The sequence below is a fragment of the Camarhynchus parvulus genome, chromosome 1 (assembly GCF_901933205.1).
Source record: "Camarhynchus parvulus chromosome 1, STF_HiC, whole genome shotgun sequence".
NCBI lineage: Eukaryota > Metazoa > Chordata > Aves > Passeriformes > Thraupidae > Camarhynchus > Camarhynchus parvulus.
In genome coordinates this window covers 7,601,426-7,625,982 of record NC_044571.1, presented here as the reverse complement: position 1 = coordinate 7,625,982, position 24,557 = coordinate 7,601,426, and the positions used below count along the sequence as shown (strand labels likewise).

General features: G+C 38.6%; 1 protein-coding gene across 9 annotated transcripts in view; it reads right to left on the bottom strand.

The window, feature by feature from the left end:
* Positions 1-24,557, bottom strand: part of CASK (calcium/calmodulin dependent serine protein kinase) — a 185,738-nt gene that overhangs the window by 106,323 nt on the left and 54,858 nt on the right. The gene's annotated exons all lie outside the window — the stretch shown is intronic.

Here is a 24,557-nt window from a genome sequence, read left to right as displayed (position 1 = left end):
TGTACACATTTGAAATTTCTAAAAAAATTCATTAATTTTTATAAAGATCTCTGACAAGATGATATTTAATTATGTTTAACTCAAATACATTTCTCTCAAAATGTAACAGATTCTTGAATTCACATATTAATAGAAGATCTCCTTGGTCATAGACTGAAGAACTCTACAGAAGTTCCTTGAATGTACAGTTGCAGACTACACTGAGATTTTCATCCTAAATATTTAACAACACTGCAGAATTACCTCCAAATGCACAAGACAGACTTTCACCACACTACAGAATTATTAATAAGTGGAGGTCTCTAAATCCTCTGCTCAAAGGAAGGTGATCTGGAGCAGATTGTGCAGGGTCACATCCAGTTGAGCTCTGAACACGCCCAGGTGTGGAAACTCTACAACCTGCTCAGAAAACCTACACCAGTACCTGATCCTCCTCAGAAGAAGTGTTTTTCTTATGGTTAAATTTCTTGCAGTTTACTTCTTCAATAGTATTTATTTTAAAATTGCATTGTATGAAATTACAATGGCATAAATTTTAACCAGCATACATTAGTTTGCATCTCTGCTCTAGAGAAGAGTGAATAAAGCAGGAAAAGCTGCAGCTAAAAGAAGAGCAGAAACCACTCTGAAATCTCTCAAAGCTTAAAAGATTTTGTTTTAAACAACACTCTTAACTTTTTCTGATCACAAATCAATCCTTCTGCACAAAAAGAAATGCAAAAACCAAACCACACTGAATTAATTTTCTTTCTTCTTTGTTGAAACAATTTGGTATTTTTGTTATCTAATCATCCTTAAACTTTTTTCTTTTAACTTATCTACTTGTATTCTAGAAAGAATAGCAAAATCTTGAATGAATAGCTTTGATGATAATTTGATAAGTGAGGAAAATATCAGTCTGAATTCTGAAGCAGACATTTTACTTCCCTATTCTCTTTCCATACAATTGGTCATTGTTCAAGAATGACCTACACATGCATTTATGGAGAAATAAAAATATCATTTCTTGGTTTGAGAATATTCACCATATAATTGGGCTACACTAGAAAGAAATTTACAATGCACTATTTTCACACGTGCCCTCCTACATTTTTAACATGAATCAATTATATTGAAAAATGCAAGCAGCAAGATGAAGATTCCTTTATGTGAAGCATTTAACAGGTAACTCAGATTTATGCTAGACTCTGGATCTTTCAGCCACCTATAAATTCAAATGAAAAGCTGAGAGTTTGGAAATGACTGAATTTCAATCCAAGAAAAATGTTCAGACCCACGAAGTGCAAATTTTGTTACCAGAACTTTCATATTACACCTGCAATTTGTGTCCCCTCCCTCACAACCTTGCAAATACAATCTAAAAGCAAAATAACAGAACAATCCTTTAGAAACCACCAGGTAATGGCACCTTAGGAGGTGCAAGCTGAACAGCAAACAGAAGTATCATTCAGTGATACAGAAGAAATTTTGATAAAGAAATTAATCTAAAATTTGGCCTTTATTTGTCCATCTATTTATTTAGATTAAATTCTACAACCTGAGGAAACAGCAGTGTGTCTTTCAGGATGGAAAATACTCACATTATCAGTTCTTAATGCAAAATAACTACTAAAGCCACACTGTAACCTTCTCTTCCATCACATTAGGCAATGATTTGACACTAAATGGTTCCCACTCCTTTCCTAGGCAGAGAGGTTCACACATCCAGTCCTTTCCAAACAGGATCAGAGATGAGCACTCCGAGGAGCGGGGTAAGGGAATGAAAAACTGTGATTCTGCGAATGACTATGATCTTCAGAAAACTGGCTGCTTGTGTTTTGTCTCTCACTTTGTAACAACTTTAATGCCACCACACTTCACCGTGGATCTGATACCTATTTCAGATGGAAAGTCAAGTGAAAATACCCAACATGAAATTGCAGGAAAGTTCTGCTATATTTACGGGCAAAAATTGTGTTCAAAATAGTTTATTTTGGCTGCTCCCTTTATTAATATTTTGTGGGCTTTATTTGAAAGGAATTAGAACTGAAAGGAAGAAAGTATATGCTGCCATTTCCCTCATTCCTCTGTGTAATATTGGATGAGTGCAGCAATTGCTCAGACTGAGTACCAGCACATGAGGAAGGAGAAACAAAGTGGAAAATAAAATCTCCAAACAGGAAAACAAATGAATAGAAGTTACAGAACAAGGCTTTTTATGACTAAGGGGTCTTGGGGCTAAGAGCAGAACAAAGTCCTATTTTAAACACAGCAGGGACTTGTTCAACAGTACGCCTATTAAGAAAAAGAAAACGAGGTATAAGGAGACAGACAAGCACATACCACACTGATTCAACAAAGCCACAGGGCAGGAAAGAGATGATGGATTCTGAAATACATTTGGACCACGACCCAAAGATCAAAATAAGTCATGTTTCAGACCCGTAAAAAGGAAAGGGGAGGAGGAGAAAAGGCAGAGATGACACATATGTTTCATTGTTTGCACTTAAAAAAATGACATCAGCATCTACTCAATCCTTTAGGAAATGGTTTTTCTAGACTGAATTAAATTTTACCTCTGCAAGTCAAAGTGGTAAATAAAGTCCCAAGTACCCACAGACACATTCTGAATGCAACACAAACCCAAGCAGATGCTCACCTGCACCAGGTGATTAAGGATATCCCAAAAAAATCCCATTATTGTCTTGTGAGCCACAATATTATCTGAGGCATCATTCTGAATACCACATTGTATGAACTATGCTACCTCCTGTTAAGTTTTCTAAACCTCTGCTGAGTATTTGAGCCATATTGTGTAGTAATAAAGGTCCCAGACACACATCTCATATTCAAATTAACCTTTCATATTCCAGACACCTACAAAAGATTCAAGACAACTCCAGAATCTGCCACTGGAGCAAGTTGGCTTTAAGCAGCAAGAGGTGATGTGTCATTTAGTAATGGTCAGTGTCCATATTTACAGCAGTGTCCTCCACTAGTAAACAAAATTTAGCTGAAAGAACACACCCTGTAGGTCTTGGAATCTAAAAAACTTTAGATCCAAAACTTTTAAAAGTAATCTTTTACTGGCTGGACTATTTAACTTCATTTGAATCCTTTCTGAATGCATCATCTATTCATTTTTCTCTTGTTCTTGATATGGCTGAAGAAATTACTTTCTGGTTCATTCTTTAAGCCTTCCCTGTCACCACTTTTTTCAAAATTAAACATAATTGACAACAGGGATAATAAATAGAACTGCAAGTTTTAAAAGTACAAGTTTTATAAGTTTCTCTGTCAGCTGCATGAAAGGTATTGTCACACAACCAGGAAGAGGGAAAAAAACCTGGTGTTCCATTTGACTTGTTTAACACACAGGCTCATACTTTACATCACAATTTAAAAAGCATTTACAAGCTATCCTTTTACACAACTGTCATCAATATACATTCCAGAATTTCAGTCTATTTACAAAACTTCGAGGGTTTTTTTAGCAACTGGAGACATGTTAAAGTTTCCATTTTAGACCTGGCTACTTACTAAGGGAGGCACTAAAGCTGTTTAAAGGGCAGGAAAGTTCAGACTTTAGTAAAAAAGAAGGAAAGTTCTAAGATGGAAAAGGGAATTCCCAACCATAATCAGCACACAGAAAATGCAGCCTCATGTATGGAGAGCAATGCTAAAAGTGAATTGCTGGAAGCACTAAAAAAGATAAGTGCTCCATATAATTGCACAGAAAGATATATCAGTCTTTGATAAAAAACATAAAACATGAGTATCACTTAAAATTCCCATGGGAATTAACAATCTAATATCCTACACATCTCTGACAATTCTGGCAAACACCTAATTTCCTTTCAAAATCTGATACCCAAGGTTTTAAAACACCTCAAATATACTGAACACATTTTCAAAGTACATTCATGGAAGAATTAGATGATCTCTAGCAGCCTACATAATAGCACCATTTCATTATTTTAAAAGTAACATGCACAGACTGTAGCAGCCCCATCTTTTTTTGGGACAGACAGCTCCAAGTTTCTTAGCAAGACGGAAGACACGTCATTTTTATGTATACACATTCTGATTTTCCAGGTTCAGTCCTTTAAAGGATTAGTTTTCCAGCCACAGCTTGGGCATGACAGTATTTTGAAAGGAAGTCTCTTCAACAGTAAGCTTCTAGCTTAAAATGCTTCTATATGTTTTGTACAGCAAGATATGATTATTTATAACTTAAATAGATTTGGTAGTACTGAGTTTTAAAGGGAAATCAATATGCTTTGTTCACTTGGTTATGTCATTCTCACCAACCATCCTCAGGTGAGCATCATGGAGAAGCTTCTGACCACCCAAATGGATTTTTTCCAGAAACAGCTAAACTGAACTGTGTGTCTTGAAATGTGCATGATGCATCACCTGAAGCATGGACAAGGGAGATCTCAGCCCCAGCTGTTTCATCCTACACACAACTGTCCTGTGGATTATTTGCCTTTGCTAGATGCTAAACTCCCACTCAGCTGGGCAGGTGTAGAAAACAGAAGTAACAAGAACAAAAAAACGTCATTGGTTGAGACAAAGACAAGGAGATTGTTTATCAGCTATTTTCAGCCAAACAGCCTTGATGAAATTAACTTATTTTTTGCAAATTAAAAGAAGATAAACATGAAACAAAGCAATTTCCTCCCCCCTTTCATGGGCTTACCTCCACTGCTTCACTGCAGCCCCAGCTGTGAGGGGTGCAGGGGTGAGGGCCATGCTCTCACTGCAGCCTCCTCTCTGCTACCCCAGCAAGGGTTCTCCATCTGCTCCTTCCCTGCCCTTGCTTTTTGTTCCACACTCCCTACACTTTGTCCCAGTGTTTCCTACCCCTCCTGAGATGTATCTGTACAAAGCCCCACACATGAGGCTGAAGGGCTCAGCTTGGGCCCACTGGGGCTGTCTGGGAACCCACAGGCCTGAGCCTCTTCCCACAAAGGCTGTCCCTGCACCCTCCTGTCATCAAAAACTTGCCACTTACATTTAATCCAGACCTAATTCCCTCCCTGCTGCAGACACTACACACCTCAGCCACAGACCATCCTGTAACAGCCCCATGGAACATCCTGCACAACACCAAATTCCAGTTTAACCATCACACCCTACCTGAGGTCACACTTCCAGGGAAATACTGACTCAAAAAATTTCCCTGTCTCCTCTCTTTGCCCATTCTTGCTGCTCTGTGAAAATTACTTCTAGGCTCTATTCTTCTAATAATACATCAGGGAAGTCATAAAAGCTTTCAGTGCAGCCAACACACCACAACAGGAACGAGGAGCTGGAGGTGGGAACATCCTGTATTGCCACTGGCAGTGAACTCCTGTGCTGCAGAACCACAGCAATGTTTCAGCCCCAAAGATTTGTTCTTTTTAAGTATTTTTTTTTTTTCCACGAGAGAGTATTCCCTTTTCCCTTAATTAAAACAGCACTTCCTGCCTTCCTGGGACATGTGAGTGATTCCTCATCGCACAGATACATCCGACCAGTTAATGACTCGTTGCCTCAACAAGCACTAAAAGCTTTTCCAGCCTCTCCTCCCACACACCTTGGGGTGGCTGAGGCTCTGGGGTAGCCAAGCTGATTTAACTGCTGGCTGTTTCCCCCTTCATCCCACACACATTCCTGCCCTCTGTTCAGCAGCCTGCAGCTTGTCACACCACACACCAAAACCATTTCAGTGTTAACTCAGTTAAGGAAAACAGAAATTTATTTTTGTCTCCACTGGCTCGCTGTTTTGCAGTTTTAGCACAGGAAGTGGCTCATGAGCAACCTCAATTATGGAACTTGACTTAAAAGAAAGAGAAGGAATATGGAACAAGTAACATGTTTCCCTGAAAGTTTCTCCACTGTTACCAAATCCTTATTGCATAATCCATCTGTACCTTAGCAAACACGCTCAAAACATGCACCAAAAAGACCAAATGCATGTGGCTGGAGCGGCCCTTGATAAAAAAACCATGGGAATCAACAAGCACAGTGGCACTGTGTGAGAATCCATCTCCCATCAGTATCTTTTGTTTTAATGCTACTGTAGTGTTTGCAAACAAAACGCTGGCTTGAAGCAAGAACAACAAAATGCAGTTACAGCTAATATTTCCCTTTCTGTCACCTCCATGAAGAAACCCATGGAAATCTTCATTTTATGGAATTAGACTTTGAAGATATTTGCTAAATTCTGATTAACTTTCACTTGCTACTCTATTCTTTCTCAGTGTTTGGACACAAATATAAACACATTAATGGCTTTTTAGCTGGAGCTGGGCGTCTTGGGACAATTTTCCTTCCTCAGTTTATACTCTGTCATCTATGATGAACACGAAACTGGGTGTGAAAAAATCCCACTTTTCTCTCAACTTCTGATACAGCCACCAGACTTGTCCAGAATCAAGTATGTGACGGACAGTGTAAGTTGGTTTCCATGATTGTGTCCATGAAAACAACTATTCCCTTTCATTCACTTCCTCATTTTTACTGACATGCAAATAAGCAATACTTCACAAATAAGATGGTGTATTTTAGGAAATGAATCCACTTGAACTAACAAAAATGTTTAAGAATGCTCAAAAGACTATTTAACAGCTGCCTACTGCAGATAATCTAAGCCCATTTCATTTAATTAAATGGTAATTCTTAGCAACTTTTTACAAAACACCACTATACTGAAAAAAAATCTTAACATTTTTCAAGGAAGAACAAATATTAGATATCTCTCATCTAAGACTTTCCACATTCTATGTCCTCTTGGTTAATACTCAACAGCAAGTTCAGAGGTAGGGGGAAAAGGGAAAGAGGAAACATAAGAATGCGAAAGCAATATTTTCTGGATTATTATTATTTTTTAATTAATTATATGCACAATCTATCTTTTCTCCACAGCAAAGCAGCAGTTTCTGAAGTGCTTCACAAACTCAAGAAAGAACATAATAATCAGAAGCAGGGTTACAAACTCCATAAATTAATTTTAAAAGGAGTAAGGAGGGTTCTCTCTGTTGTGAGGTTGGCCTTCCAAATAGAAATGGAATAGTTGCTGAAGGCATTTTACAACCTGCGCTGTAAAATCTGAAACACTTCTAATGCTGCACTGTTTTCAATAATTAATGAAAGGAAATTGAAAATAGCCATTGACTCTCAAGCTGTGATCAATCAAGTTATGAAAGCAGGTTCACTACTGATATCCACATTTATTATATCCCACGTTCCCACCTGTTTCCCAGCACTGTGTAACAGCCTGAAACCCAACACCTTCTCAACAGACCACAGGTTTTTACACTGTAAACCACAATTTTAAACACTTTGTGATACAATGGGTGCCTTAAAAGAATGAAGTGCAGCATATCTGTCAAGAGTATGCTGTGAAATTCCTTTTAAAAACAAACAAAAATAAAACAGAGAAACAATTGGCCATAAGGTGTGTATTTGATAAAATAACTCTACATGCTGACTGGAGCACTGAACTGGCAAAATTCTCACCTCTGTGGTCACAGTGGACTTTACTGAAATAATTGCAAGGCTGTAATTTCATAAAGTTACACTGACTGTGCTTTCTTGTACTGAAAACTAACACTTTAAAGTAGCAGCCCCATTAAATGCAGCAATTGTTCCCTCTTTTGTCAGCTTCTCCCCTCCTGCAGCATATTTCCCTTCATGCTGGTGCAATGCTTGTGCAACTGCATTAACACAATCAAGGAATGATCCACCTCAACTGCAAACAATCCTTTTCCCTCTGCCCTTGGTGGAGCTCCCTGGTGGAGCTGTTTTTCCACCAGACTGGTTCTGGCTAGTCCTGGGAACCTGCACAAACACCTCAGAGCACAACAGCGTTGATAGCCTGGCAATAGAAACAAATGGCCAGATTACAGCAGCAAAACACATCTGACAATATGTCAAATCTCAACAGTTTGTACATTGCTGTCCTTCTCCTAACGAGTAAAGAAGCCACAAAACCAGATTTCACAATATTATCAGGAAATGCTAACTTGCCTTAGTTTTATGTTTTCATATGTTTAACTACACCTCAAATTAAACTGAGACATGAACTTTAGGTCAGGTGATATTTCTTTTCCCCCTCTGTAGTGTCCAGTTTGTGCAGTTCCACGTGGACATGAGTCCCTGCAGATTTCTCACTAGGTGGCAACGCAGCTCCAGCTTTGATCCACGTGGAGTCAGCAGCTGAACACACACACAGAGCCTGCATGGATTCAGCTGCAAAGAGCTTTGTTTGGCCAGCTCTGCACCCTTCATCTGACTAATGCAAGTACAGTTCATGCCTAAGAGCAGGGAAAAGATGCCACTCAAAAATATTTAAGGTACATCCAGTGCTAAGTGCCTTTTTATCCAGATTCTGTGTAAGAGCAGCCTCTGCTCTGCTTCCAAACAGAGATGGCCACACACCAGTATCCTACTACACTACACACAATGAGAGGTGTATAACACAACTAGAATACATTTAGTTTGCTCATATACACCAGAAATTCTTCATTTAAACCACAAACTATAACACAGTGTGTATTTATTGCTATTAAGTCTAGCAAAAAGCTTTAGAAAGCTAAAACCTGCAAGTAGTTCATTTTAAACCACTGGAATTTCTCCTTTTTTAAAGGTTAGTCACCCAGAGTGGAGTTGTTTCATTTTTTGTACATTTGTTTATTTCTAGAGGGTTCTTTTTGCTGCAGGCGTGTGTATGTGTGTGTTCAGGGTTTCTCTCCAGCCTCTGGCCATGGCAGCACAGGCAATGCATTATCTCAGAACGTGCTAAAAGCATTATTACCAATGTTATGCTTAGATTGGCACAACATTTTTGTGCCAAACGTTGATATCTTCTGGCCAGAATTCACTTAGGCTGATCAGGTTAACTAAAGGTTATAGACATTGCAGTCCTTTAAGTGAGTTTTTAGTACTCATGTACTAAAATGTAATGACATTAAATCAAGTAAGCGCCCTCGAAGGCAATGGAACATTATCAAGAAGAGGATGTTAGCTGATCCTGAAAAATTAAGTGATTTCTCTTGCTGATCATTCTAACATTTGAAGGTTTTTGGCTTTTCTTTCTTTGAAATGTCTTTTCTTCTGTGACTTAGCCTTTACTTAAATGTAATGACAGGCAAATTTACTTTTTGGTAGTAAGAAAGAATCTCAGTTTTACAAGAAAATCTCTGGTATTTTAAAGATACAAAGCAAATCTCTTCATAACACATTCAGCTAGTCTAGACAAACTGTCCGTAACTCCTACTCGAGGAAGGGTTAAATAATCCATCACACTGCTTCTGCTGCTGAACACCAACAGTGAGAACAGCCCAAAGGCACTCACAAAGGGAACTGACTGCCTAAGATGCTTCTCATGCAGACAAATGTACTTGTTTGCTTTGATCAAAGTTTCTTTGGTCTTGAACTGCTGGGCTCTGCACAGCCAATACAAAACAAAGCCAGTTGCACACCAATGCTAGAAAGGAAATCATCTACTTTACCCAAGTCTGGACAAACCAAGCAGCAGCAGCATCTAAAATTTACTCCACAGTGCCACAGAGCTCAGTGACTGACAGTGTTTTAATGGGCAAACAGCTCAGGTTAATTTAGTTTTTCTCAGGTAAAATAGTACAAGTTGCAGTAAATGCTGCTGTGAGGGAGAGTTGAATTCTCAAAGTCCCTGCACAGCACATGGAACTCAGCACAAACAGCACCTACAGTGCACCCTGAGTAATAGACAAATACCTAGCAAATGTAAGAATGATGCCAATTCTGTTCTACTTGGAAATAGAGTAGTGGAATGATGTCTGAATGCTGGAGAACAACTACCTTAGCAAAACTTGTTTTCTGGTTCAGTGACAGAACAATGTCAGGAACCAGAAAATTCTTCTCAGGCAGTAATAATCCAGGATATAAGAAAATTTAATTTTGGTTTGTTCCACTTCTGCACATGCTTCTCTTTGCAATTATTACCAAAAGCCAGAAGATTTTTTTTGTTTTCTTTGTTAACTGACATGTTATAAAGCAAGTTTTGTGAAACTGGTGTGCATGTCTTAGTACAGTCATTAAAAAATTCACTACAGAATGAACTTTTTAGCAGCACTTTCAGGATTCCATACCAACAAACCAACAAAGTTTTAACTAGATTTGCTGCTACTTACCAAATATCCATAAAGTACTTCTGCATACCAAGTTTGTAATGCTTTTAAGAAGCACATTGCCCCTTTTCTGCTTGTGTAGCTGCAATACTTCTCCAAGCCTCTGAAACCAATGCTCTTAAAACACATTCTCCTCCTTTCATTCCACAGAAATCAGATGTTAATGATGAAGGCAGTGCAACTGAGCTCAAGCCTGTTTCTAGCAACATTGAGGTCACAGCTCAAGGAATAAGGTTTTAATGTGCCTGATTTGTCTCTGATTTTACAAGAGGCTAAAAATACCACAAATCTTTACAAACTGCCACTTATACTTTCCTTTCTAAAACATTAAGCTGACAGAGGTAACATACCCCCATAAAGAACTAATCCAGTGACAATTCCGCCTATTAACTGAGTTCCAGCACAATTACAGGTCATCAAAGATACATTTTCTTTCATAATATTCACAAACTTCTCATGTTATTTAAAGGACGATTTCTCTTCACCAATACAGACAGGAAGAGTTTTTCTTCTTTAATCTCAGCCAAGCATTAAGCAAAAATTATTTCATTTCCCTTCTTTATTATCTGGTGATAAAAAACACCTAAAATTCATACTTGGTAAAAGTTGAGTTAGAACTCAACTAGTTAGTTTGATCAGCTAAAAAAAGCTATGAATTTGGAACTTGTATTGAAGTAGGAGATGAGACTTGAAAACAGTACACCTGCATGGCTTTTTACCTAACTTTTGAGAGAGTTTCCCATTGCCTCTGAACTTTCATGTGATGCCAACAGCAAAAATCACATTGTAATACACAATTTCCTTCACTGTCACAGGGTATTTTGAGGGACTGACATGGATATACAAAGCTTTGTAGTAGCCAGCTGGGAATAATGAGTAGCTCCTCCTGCTAGACAGAGCAAAGATTATTTAAGTACTTGCATATAAACCCTTTCAAACTGAATGAGCTAAAATGAATGAGCCTTTCTCAGGTGCTAAAGTGTTTGACTCAAATTTGTTTAAATTTCTTTCACAAGGGTTCAAATCTGAAATGATGATCCATTAGACTAAGAACAAACCTTTATAAATTCTGCCAGTTTTTCTTGCTCTAAAGTGCAACAGCAACAATAAGCTTGTATATATAAGACATTATCAAGACATATATCCACAACTATATTTTAGAAGTCCACAGAAGTAAAATAACTGACAATAATCTGCATCCTCTCTGCAAAATAGCTTTACAAGAGCACTGTAAGAAACTGTTAGCAGGTTCCTTTTGTTAAAATAAACCCACATTTCCTTTCCTCACAAGTTAAATGCCTGCCAAGGATAAAGAATATCACTGACATGATAAGGTACATGGAAGTGTAAAACGTGACACATCAGTCATCTGAGTTAAGGAGGGCCCTGACCCATTCCACAGGCTTTTTAGAGCACCTTTCCTGTCTGCACAACAAAAATTAAAACTCTCGTAACATGACAAGGCGTGACTCTCAGGCTGAACACAGCCTTGTCCGGATTCTGAAAATAATCTGAAGCACAGGGAGTTGCACAAGGTGTTCTCCCCACCCTTTCTTGAAGGAAGAAGCAAACAGTATTTCAGAGCCTGACCTCCCTCTCCTCACAAATCTCTTTTGGTGAAGCAACCTGTCCAGTGTGTCTCAGGCTGCACAACCTGTTCTCATTCTCCAGAACGCTGCAGCAGGAGAACAAGAAACTGAGGCAGGGAGGGGCAGAACACTCCACTCCGAAAGGAGATGAATTATGCACCTGCTACTTTGACATAAAAACTCAAATTTGCAAACCCATGAGCTGTTTATGCAGGTTGTATATGCATCTGCAACAGAATTAAAAGTCAGCTCAGGTCCTAGCAGAATTTATGAGCTTAAATGCAGTATATGCACAGCAGTTCTGCTGCTTCAGGGCATGATGATACAGAAGAGTCTCTGCCAGTCAATACCTGGATTAATAAACCATGATGGACCTGAGTTAGCACCACACAGAGTCATCTCAAAGTCACAGGGACCCTGATTCCTGGGAATACATTAGCCCAGCTAAACACAAGCTGTGAAAATGCCAATGAACACCCCCTGAAATGGAGTGGCAGGAAAATGGGGCTGCCACTCTCCAAAGGGTCAGTTCTGGACTGGTGCTATGGTACAGCTCACAAACCTTAGGAGATAATAAAAACACACTGTACATGTTTTGCACATCCAAATGTTTTCTAACTATAGCTGTATTATTGCACCTATTTTTTTCTTATGAGCTACAGTACACCTCAGTCTCCATTTACATGGAGAATTAAGACTTGACAGCTTAAATCATCCTGCTCCATAGATCTTCAGTCATGAACAACTAATTAAGGAAATAAAATGGCCTCAGAGCACAGAGAAATGAATACTATATATATATATATATATATATTTATATATTTATATAGTACATTTTACAGTCAGTTTGGCTAGCCTATTCATAATTCCTAGGTAAGCAGGATTTAAAAAGAGCCTAACTGCATCATAACATTCTTTAACTGAAAGAAGAATAATTAAAACTCAACACATTTTTTACAGCTTTGAACCTTCAGCATTGAACCTGAGCCTAAAGCTTTGAACTTTGCTGCAATCTTGAAAATGTACTAAATTAAACTGGCTTTCCTCTCCTTTTTGTTTCCCAAATGCCACAGAAAATCACGAAACTGGAATCCATTTAAGCCTTTTGTTACCACAAGCAATATTATTCAAGTGATACTTGTGCCAACTTAAGAACAATCATAGACACAGAAGTGCTGTGTGCTGTCAGCAATGAATAGTGGAATCAAAGCAAACAACACATCTGTCATAATCCATTTTTAAGAGTTTTTGCAAAAACACACGTACCAAATAAAACTGAGGACAGCTACAATGGATGTTAATGAAAGTAAAAATGGAAGTAAAAACGTAAATGCTGCACAAATGTAGCAACCATTTCTTCTATAGAGTATTTTCTTTGCTTTGTTGTTTTATAACTGCAAATTTAACTTTAAAATACTGCTAAGGTTCACATGATAAATATTAGACAAATCCAGCAGCCTGTTGGTAGTCATGAAATCTGATTCATCATCTTCAGTTTGGAAAAGGATTTTGAGATACAAATCTATTATTTACACATAGTAAAATTAGCAAGCACAAAGAATTCCCAACCTTGTAAGAAAATTTACAAAATCTTGAATTTTTGAAATTTAAATGTCAAATAATTTTCTTCTTTTTCTAGCATACAGATATTCCTCACCACTATAACACATGTTCACTATACTCACTTGATACTACAAGTTACAAAAGATTCAGCAATAATTGATCTTTGAGTTGAAGCTTGATCACTCTTTGAATGGGTAAAATCTGATGGAGAACGGACTTAGACATTGAAATAACTCATCAGGATAGCATCAGATGAAAGCATAAAAACCATTGACTTTCTATCATCTTTCAAGATCTAAGGAGCCATGGAGTTGCAACAGGACCCACCAGAGCCCTGCCCAGACAGGAGGCTCAGGCAAGGCCCAGAACAGAGCTGGCTTGTTTGAACAAGCTCTCCTGAGTCCTGATCCCTGAAACACACAGTCCTTCTTGGAAACAGGTCAGGTGGAGAGGATGCCACCAAAGCCAGCTAGCTGATCTCAGAACACTTTCCTGGTCAGCCTTTGTGCAAAAGCCTCCAGACCAGATGAAAATGACAATTTACACCATGGTAATTTAGGAACACAAACAAAACTGCTCCTCTGTCCCTCCCAGAGAGCTTCAGCTACCAAGATCTCCATTTACACAAACAAGTAAAACACATACCACATTGCAAAGAAAATTAGGGTTACATCACTGTAGTCCTTAAAATCTCAACAGGACTTGGGCCCTTCTTCAGTCAGTTCAACTTTTCCTACATGCAAATGTCAAAGTGACATCAATTAACTTACTACTAGCACAGTAAGACTGTCTGCTGCCAGACAGGCTCCATCCAGCTATGAAAGGAACAGGATTTCTTAAGCTCCCACAGTCTCAGACAGCTGCAGGGGAAAGTTCAATCTGTAGGGATACAAAGCCAGAATCTGTTCACTTGTTGAGGTAAGGAACTCTTACCTTCTCCTCATTAATTACAAGAAAGGCAAAACAAAACCATGCACAAGAGCGCAACTATGCACCCAGTACCTACAAAACATAAATGGAGCATGAGTGGGGTGATGCAAAACTTAGAAGCTTTGTACCAACTGATGCAGGAGGGCAGAATCTTCAAAGATGTATGAAGCAAATCCTGAAATTGGCCTTATCTCAGCAAAACCAGTGTTCCCACATTTATCAGTTCCTACTCGTTAAAAGCAACCTCAGAACCAGGCCAATTGTAACTGATTTGTGTTTTGGGCCAGCAGACAAACGAGGACAATCACAAACACAGAATCAAACTGAGGCAACAAAGCATGTACAGGTACTGAAGGTCCAAGGTTTGTTGTTCAGAAGAATAATTGCAAATTCAGCAAAACAAAGGACTGTAGAATCCTCTTCACCTGGTACAACATTCTTCAGAGGAGCTACTTCCCTTGTGCAAATCCAGCCATCAGTTTGCAAGAGGCAAAGATGATAGTGAAATGTAGTGCTGAGAGCAAGGGGGAGTCAAGTTACTGCAGTGCCACATGAGAATACAGATTTGATTCAGGATATGAATCAAACCTGCCTTCCTATCAGCAAACAAACACTCACCACAGCATGACCAGCTCTAAAGCTTTGTTCTACAACATAACATGCCTAAATGCTGACACAGAAGAGACACAATTTGATAAAGAGACCTTCTCTCCCCATCTGGGTTTATAACACTGAAGAAAACAAATTTTCTTGCAGTAGCTATTACTACATGGAAGACAGAAAAAGACTTCAAAATGTAAATTATTTTTATAAAAATAATTATAATATAATGCCCTCAGTCCTCAGACCAGCATTTGCAACACAGATTAACCTGCCCTGAAGCTGTGAATAGCTTTGACTGTTACTGTACAGCCCATAATTCCTCAGTAGTTACCAAATAAAACATGACCAAAGAGGAAGATTTGATTGTGTTCTAAAACACAGAAGGATAAGCAATGAACAAAGCAGTGCCCTGCATCAGCAAATGACCAAGTCTTCACATAAGAGTGAAAAAGCCAACATGTGGCCACTGGGATGGAGAGCAGGGAGGGGGATGGATGTTTTGCCTAAGCTTGAATGCGTTTGTTTCAATACCAAAATCAGTAATTAAAAGTTTGTTAACTGACAATTAATTAAATTGATTGGAATTACCTCCAAATTAGGAAACTCTTCATTTGGGTATGCGATGGGTAAAAGTGAGGATGAGGACACAAAAAGAGCTGAATTACCTTCAGTAATCCAGAGTAAGAGGAGTTAACCACACAGACAGACCACACCAAACAGGACATGACCAAAACAAGGGAATTGGTGGCACAAAGCCTGGTAGCCCAGACCATTTCTAGAACGAAGTGCATATTTTCACATCTTTAATTGGTATTTATTTGCTGACCAGTCCTACCAAGCCGACAGGAACATAGATAAGCTACTATTTATTGCAGTTCTGATAAGATTTGAGGCTTTCTCCTCTCCCTCTATTGTGTTACCTTGTGCATGCACTTTCTCCAGCTAGGGTGCTCGTAGTTTAAGGCAAAAAAAAACCAAAACAAACAACCAAACTCAGAACAATGCCTATGAGCTATTTAGGAAAGAACTGTAGTATCAACTATAGCTATTGACAATACATGCTCTTACAGTTCCTACTCCAAAAACACAGCCGGCATTTCTGTCTTAAACAGAGTCACTGGTAGCCCTTGGAAGAAGTGAAAATCTCTTCTGTTTTCTGACCATTTCACACCAGTTTATCTCAGATTCCAGAATAACACAGAGCACACAGAATTATCTTCCCCTAAAGGGAATATCAAAAGTCTCAACTGAACAAACTCAAACTATGTTTGCTTGTGCTTTCCCCCTTAAGAGGATAATTCCTCTTCAACCCTAACAGGTTTCTAAATAAAGTGCATTTAAAAAAGGAAGCAAGCCAATCAACAAGACAGTAAAGACTAGGAGACTTAGGGTGCAAGTCTTCTCTTCACTTTTCCCCCCAACTTGAATTAAAATGAATCAGCCCAAAGGTAAAAAAAGTACCAAAGCAAACCCAAGTGAAGTCACAGGAGTGCCGAGTAAGGAAGGTGGAATGAAGAAACAGAGCTTTCCCTTCCCCTTCAGCAGCCAGGAGCTGTTCAGTCCTCCTGAGGGGGAAGGGGAGGATGCAAAGCACTGATACTCACCCACACACTGCACAGACAGTGACATCTAATAGATGCTACCATCCTACCTTTCCAGGGAAGCCTAGCTCCTTCACTGGTTTTCCCCTCTATCAGATAAGCTATTCAGAGGTGGAGATGGTGGGTGCCCTATCAGCCTGCAGCACAAGATTGGCTCCTGTAGAACTACAACATCAGAGATGAAAAGCTTCTCTGCAAACCTGTCAGCCCCACTTGTCCAGTCCTTGCTGGAAACACAGGCTCCAGCTTGGAACAGCTTTTCAAAGAGGACACAAGAGGATGCAGCAATGATAACCTGTACAGACCTGAAAAGAGATGTGCAACATATACATATTGTAACAAACATTTTTGCGGCAGCGACTTGGATTCAAATCCTAATTTGATTTGCAAAGGAAAAAAATATACTTTGCTCAGGCAAAGTAGTATTTCATAAGTCATTTTCACTACTCATAATGCTATAAACTAAGGCAATTTTTTCAGTAAGACCTGCAACTGTAAATTGTCAGTATATCACAGGCAATGTTAAAAGTGACAGACATTAAGAAATCAACAGTAACTGGTTCTGTCACAGTAGATAAAACTAGATTTTTGAAATTTAATTTTATTTAGTCTTCTAAAGGAAATCAAGATGCTTGGGGTTTAGACTGCTGACTGTGCAAGGAGCTTTCAGTGGAACTTAGAATATATCTGTAAAGTAATTTTTTAGTTATTTAAAGTATTAAAATTAAGTTCTTATTTAACTGCCTTAACAAATGCAAAGACACTCTCAACCAACAAAACATTGCTTTTTAGCACCAGCCTCTTTTGCAATTGGGCTTTTCCTTCTACAGCAACTTCAAAAAACAGAAAAAAATCCTGAACACTGAATATTGTAGGCAAAAGAAATACACAGAACAAACCCCCTCCCCCAACCAAGAAACACACCATAAATCTTACTCATATGAAGTGATCTTAAAAAAAATCCACCATTCCATGAAAATCTCTGTCATAGATTTTAAGCAAACCAACCATAGATCACAGTGATTTTACTTACATTGCCAATTTACTCACTGTCACTGTGTGTATTTGTTGGTTGGATTCATATTAGGAAATCAAATACATACAATATATTCAGTGTGAGTAGCCTGTCCCTGGTAAATGTCATCATTAAAATAGATGGCTTGTAGCTGGAAAATGCCATGCCAGAAAGGGCTCAGTAACACACAGAGCTGGTTAACACAGCTCTCTCTCCCAAACTTATGCTTATACATGTTTTAAAACACAGAACCAGAAAAAAAAATCAATGCAGTATTAAAGATAAAATTTAATTAATATAAAATATGTCCATTCAAGGTTTTATTAAGTGAATTTTTACCTAAAATATAACTGTGTTGACAATAATTTATTGCTTGTACCTAACTTCTTTCACTCCATTAAAACAAGGAATATACTGGAAGAAAACTGATGGTAGGGATGGTAGAACTCGAACATCAGATAAAATGTAGGAAGTTTTGAAGAAACAAGTTCATAGATATCCTCAGGACTTTCAGGTCTTAGACTTATTTAAATTTCCATGCTTCTCTTGACTGAGCAGCTAAAAAGCTTCAGTATTCTACTGTGTATGTTAGCCAAGAGATACTTTCACAAGATAGTTTCCAAACACAAGTATTTCCATCTGCCTTCATATCAAGCAGACCCAATTGTTTCTCTTAATATTTGTCTTTTCTCAAAGATTTTTTTTACTTAAAAATATTACAAATCTATTCTTTTTTCCCCTTCTGAAGCAACTCTTACCCTGGGAAAGAGTCATTGCTTGGCACTGTGTACAACTGGACTAAACACTCTCCTACATAATGACAGACTGTGGAGAGCTCTCAGCTTCTACATATTTCATGTATTACTCATAAGTATTTGCTGATGCAGAAGTTAGAATGAAAATTTCCATGGAAATCAGTGTGCAGTTTCTACAACTGCAGTACAATTGTGGAACTCTGTCACTGGTCTTCAGCTTCACCATTTTTTCCATGCTTAATTTTTCAGCTGGAAGAGCAGTTGGATCATAGGAGGATTATGCTACATGTGTTCATTTTATTATGAATATACACACATATATACAGTACAGATCAAAAATATGCTCCCCATTTTAAACCCTGTAATTCTCACTCCCAACCAATTATTTAAGGGGTTTATTAAGGTTTGCTAACACATCCTTACTTTTGTAAATTTTTGTAAATTCCATTGCCTATAGCTCAAAAACATGTTCATCTCAAATCTCATTAAACACCAGTAAGTGCAGAAAAGCTCCAAGAGGAATGTTTGCAGCTGACTGATGGGAAAATTGCCCAAGATTGTGATGTACCTACTGAACTTAGCAGAAAACTCTAGATAGTACAAAATAATAGGAATCTGTGCATCAGAAACCATCAACTTTGCTTTTATAAAATAAATAAATAAATGTTTTAGGCAAGATTTGCAAAGGATTGAAACTGCCCCAGCCAAAACCCACACAACCAAAAGACAGGGGTTTCACCCATGTCCTACTGCTATGGCAGCACACAGGTTTGTCATTCTAACAGTGCTATTGCACAAGGATCATTATTTATCATACCACAGTGACATGTATTTTTAGATTCACAAAACAACAAATTCCAGCATTTAAGAGTCAAAAAAGGTCTCTTTGGATCAATGAATTAACACAAACTGCAGCTCAGCTGCAATGAATTTTGAATTTTGTTGATTGCACAAACCAGAACAGAATACACACTAGCACATCCAAACAGAAAATATTTGAAAATACAGCTGATGCTTATTATCTTCCTCCCCTGTGTTTGTAACCAGCCTGAATTCCATAAAGCACAGCTAGAGCCTATTTCTGGACTATTGGCAAGAATCAGGATTTGTTAGATGAGTACAGAGTGTGTACAGAGACAGAAGTGTTTTGAAAAGCATTTTAATTTTTCAGAACAGGAGTTGGCCATACCTCATGACTTCTGCTGAATTTCAAGACAATATTGTTTAAGAAAGAAGTCTTGAGAGTGTTTATAACATAAATATTTTTAAAAGTGTACTTACAGATTTTTTAAAATAAATTTAATTAAGACTTTGATTTGCAAAGAGGGTTAAGAAACACACCTTTGTCATTTGGCTTATTGTATTGGTAAAAGCTCCAAGCATTGTTTACTGCTCTAGGATAGCTGGAGCAGGAATATCCTTCCTTATCCCTCCAAACTAAATTTATTTTTCAAATACATTTGCTTTACTCAAATTCTATCTCAAACACTGAAGGATGCTGTAATTAAACCAGGGTTTTAGAAAATAAAAACATTAGGTTATGTGATAAAACCTCATCTGCACACCCACAAAGGAGCACAGAGAAACAATGGCATGTAGGGCAGGGGAGAGCCCAAACACTGCCCGCCTCAGCTGCTGCCAGGTGCTCACAGCAGAGCCACCAACCCATCAAAGTTAGGAAGTGGAATCCCAGAATGGCTGAAAGGACCTGTGGAGGTGATGTGGTCCAACTCCTCTGCTCAACCAAGGCTACCAAGACCCCATGGCCCAGGACTGTGTCCAGGCAGCTTTTGACTATCTCCAACAATCCACAACCCCCCTGGACAATCTGTGCCAGTGCTTGGTCACTCTCACAGTTTAAAAAGTGTTTCCTGGTGCTGAGGCTGAACCTCCTGTGCTTGTTTGTGCCACTGCCTCTGGTCCTGTCCCTGGGCACCACTGAGAAGAGCCTGGCCCTGTCCTCTTTGTACCCATCAACAAATCCTCCTGAACCTTTCCTTCTCCAGGCTTAAACAGCCCTCTCAGAACAAGAGAAGAGAGGTTCCAGTCCCTTCAACCTGGTGCCAGCCCTTTGCTGGGCTCTCTGGTACCTCCATGTTCCTCCTGTTCTGGGGATCCAGAACTGGAGCCAGCAGTGCAGTGTGGCCTCAGGAGTGCTGAGGAGGGGCAGGACACCTCCCTCCCACCCTCCACCTGCTGCCAATACTCTGCCCCAGGCAGCTCAGGATGCCACTGGCTCCTCTTTACCACAGGGGTAAAGCTCATGGTTGGCTCCGGCTCACCTTGGGGCCACCACAGGAGAGACATCTTCTCTCCTCCAGTCCTTGGGCACCTCTCCCTCTCTTTGTTCACTCCAAGACTATCCTGAATGTCCTCTCAGTGGTATCTCTAAGCTCTGTCAGCACTTCTGGGTGTCACAGACATGGTTTATGAAAAATCCTTTCCTGCTGAGGCCTCAGGAACAAAATGTAAACAATGGTTATCTGCTGCTGTGGAATGCAACAGGTGCATCTGTGATTGGTCTTATGTGGTTGTTTCTAATTAATGGCCAATCACAGTCCAGCTGTCCGGACTGTGTCAGTCAGTCACAAGCCTTTGTTATCATTCTTTTTCTATTCTTAGCTAGCCTTCTGATGAAATCCTTTCTTCTATTCTTTTAGTATAGTTTTAACACAATATATATAATAAAATAATAAATCAGCCTTCTGAAACATGGAGTCAGATCCTCATCTCTTCCCTCATCCTAAGACCCCTGTGAACACCATCACATCTGGGTGCACATCTGTGTAAATACATTTAACAGTTCATTAGCCTCAGGTGCTTCAGGCTGTTTCAGAACTGGCACAACACTGAGTTCTCAAACATCTCTTTTGCTGCATACTTCACAAATTTAAATACCAAATGCAAATACATAAGTCATCATACTCTTAAACTGTCCTATGCATCCAACTAATACTCAGTAAAGGGACAGACAAGGCTGAAATAGTATGAGATTTTAAAGCATTTTTTGAATAGCAGTGAAGTGTGCCTGTGATATTTTATTTTTGGGCAGAGCAAGGATTAGGCTCTTGAGAATCCTGCTCAGCTACAATCTTTCACACTATGGTTTGGGAGATATGATTTGCAGAGCAGAGTCATATTCAGAGTGCCTGACTGAGGATGCACCTGCAGCTGACTGGGATGAGCATTTCAATGACAGGCTTACCACTGGCAAAACCCCCACAGAACAAACCTAGGACAGCTATCTCCAAGACTTTTGTAAGCTATTCAGTACACCCACAGGCATCATCCTCTTTGGAATAAGTGGTATTAACTGCAGCATACCTTTTCACTTCTGTGATTCATGCTGGATCACAAGCCCTATCTGAAAATGTTTCTGCCAAACCTACTAAGAATTTAAAGTATTTTAAAGTTTAATTTTCAGTGACACCTGCATTCTAAATGGGTGTGAGCTCCTGGGAACAGATGGGATTCAAACAACAGGTTTCAAGGACCAACCAGTTTTTGTCCAGGTGAGGTGATGTATAAACATAAATCTTCACTGAAGTTGTCCTGAATTAGCAAATACCCTGTTACACTTGAAATGGCCAAAATGAACATAAATTATGTTTATTTCCTTGAAAAATGGTTCAATATTATACACAGCTCAAATAGATTCACTAGTTATTTCAGTAAAGATTTTAATCAAATGCTCCCTAAGCCCTATATTATATGTATAAAGAGGAATTAACTTTTAAGTGAAAAACCTTATTTCACTGGGTTAAATGACATGAAGTTTAAAGAAAGTTTTCAACATAATATTTCTTGTCACTAGTCTTATTTTCTTGTTTACAAATGTGAACATATTTTCTTATTTCACATCTATGGAAGTGTGATATAGAATCACAGGATAGTTTGGGTTGGAAAGGAACTTAAAGACCATGTAGTTCCAAACCCCCTGCCATGGGCAGGGACACCTCTCACTAGACCAGGTTGCCCAAAGCCCCATCAAACCTGGCCTTGAACACTTCTAGGGATGAGGCATCCAAAATTTCCCTGGGTAACCTGTTCTAGTGCCTCTTACATAAAGTGAGAAAAAACGTAACAGAGATGTTACTGTAGGAGCACTTTTTAATCAATTATGATTACTTAAAAAACCCCAAACTAGGCCAACTGAATACTCAGTTATGTAATAAAAATAACAGTTAAATTATCTATTATCTGCTGCATAAATTCTGTTTAGTGCTAATTACATAATCATTTCCATTATTATATGTGTTCTAAGAATTCCAAGATACAGCAATTTTTTAATTAGCACCCTAATAAGTTATTCTTAGAATGAATATTTATTAAAATGGCAGTTAAATACACTTGATGTAATTGCATTTTGAAACCTGTAAAGTGTACCATTTTTATTTATAAAGCTGGGAAATGTTGCCTGCTCCTGCTGCTCAGCTGCACGACACCTTTCTCAAAAGCAGCTTCATGATAATGTCAGGCAAACATCTGGCAGCAAGTCCACAGTGGTTTCAGCCACTGGGCACAGCAGTCATTTTTCACACTGCTGGCACCACAGTGAAACCAAGAGCAGAACAAAGCTGTCAGAGCCAGCAAGCAGCCAAGCAGCAAAGATTAAAAGAGAGGGAGGAAGAGGTGCACTCCTGCAGAGCCATTGTGTGTTCAGTGCTGTCCTAAACCCTGAAAATCAGATACATGTTAAAGGCAAGGGACTGAAGTCACACAGCAAACAAAGCTGTCCTTTTTCTAGAGACTGATTAGAAGGAATAAAGAACCAATTGCTTGAGACACATAAAAACTTAATTATTTTCCTTCTACTAAGCAACAGTGCATAAAAAAATTAGGTAAATATGCTTTTATGCTTTAAAGTGGGTGTAATAAATTCCCAAGCTTTCACTGCTGAAGATGGAAAAGAAAAATGTTTCATGAACACTGCTGTTAATATGCTTGCATCAGTATTTCCTGAAATTTTATGTTCTTGAAGTAAAGTAATACCATGTAGTTGATCTCTGTAACTCTTTGGATTATGATCTGGATAATAGGCTGTATTTCCCTACAGAACATCATATTTCCTTCCTGGGATGAATCGAATGTTCTTGTGTGACTCCACATGAGGTCAAAACAATGATAATTTGATCAGTGACACTTAGTATCCCACTCCTGGATGCCTGTATCTGGGCACATGGCAGGAAATCCTAAAAAAAAAAGAAGACGTGTAATACAAAATGCTGTATTTTACACTTAAAAAAAACCAAAAACAGATGAAATGTGGCCCCAAGACTGAATTCTGTATTTACAACCAGAAAAACATGGGCACCATTTCTGCAGTGAACTGACTTTCAGTAGCAAGGATAAAATGAAAGAAACCCTTGTTAAGCGTTCATGCATTCCTGTGATCCTTTATATGGATCTGTTCTATGGTAAACATGCTGCCACACTTACAGAAGTGCTGCTGGGGGAAAAGCCTGCTTCCATCTCTTATGTCACACTTCTGCATAGAAGTATTTAATTCTAATGACACTTTGTTTATGAAAGTCACAGCAGAGTTATTAAAATTAGATATTTATGAAATTTGTACTCCTCATAGAAAGAACTGTATTTATAACCAAACCAGCTGACAGCTTCTCCAGAAAAACAAAGAAACCTCAAATCCTTCATTAAGTTAAAGTAGTAAACCCCTCAGAAAGGCTCAGGTAACATTCTCAGTACCAAAACAGGACCAGTTCCTCGTCCTGATCCTACCCCTTTGTGGAAAGAGAGCTGAGACAGGAACAATGCATTCCCCAGAAAGGCAGAGTCTTGAGACTACAAACATCAAAAGTGACTTCAAGTATTGATCTTCCAAGTCCTCCTGAGAGGCATAAGTTACTACAGGTCCCTTCCATCATGACCCAGACATTCTTTAAAAAAAATAAATTCCTAAAAAGCATTATTTTTTATATTTGATTTTATATTACCACAGGTACATGATTAATCTAAATTCTTCCCACCTCTTTACCCCAGCTTGCTTTATTGTTTGTACAGCCTACACAGAAACTATAGTGGTATTTTAAGTACCAGCAACATAAACTCCATGACAGTCAGACTATTTTAAATCAGCAAGATTTTAGAGAGTTTCTTTTCAAAATTCCACATTTGTGCATTTTCTTATGAACAGAGGTGTCACTAATACCATGTGATTTTTGTGGTCTATAAAAAGATGCCTCGAACTCTTCACCACTGAGACACACACACTAGATGAGTCTTCAAGAAAACTCCTCTGTAACAGCAGTTATACCTGCAACATTACAGTCACTAAATACTTGGATTATGGCTTCTCACAGGGTTAAAATGGTAATTCAAAGCAAAGTCAAGCTGGTACAGAGCTC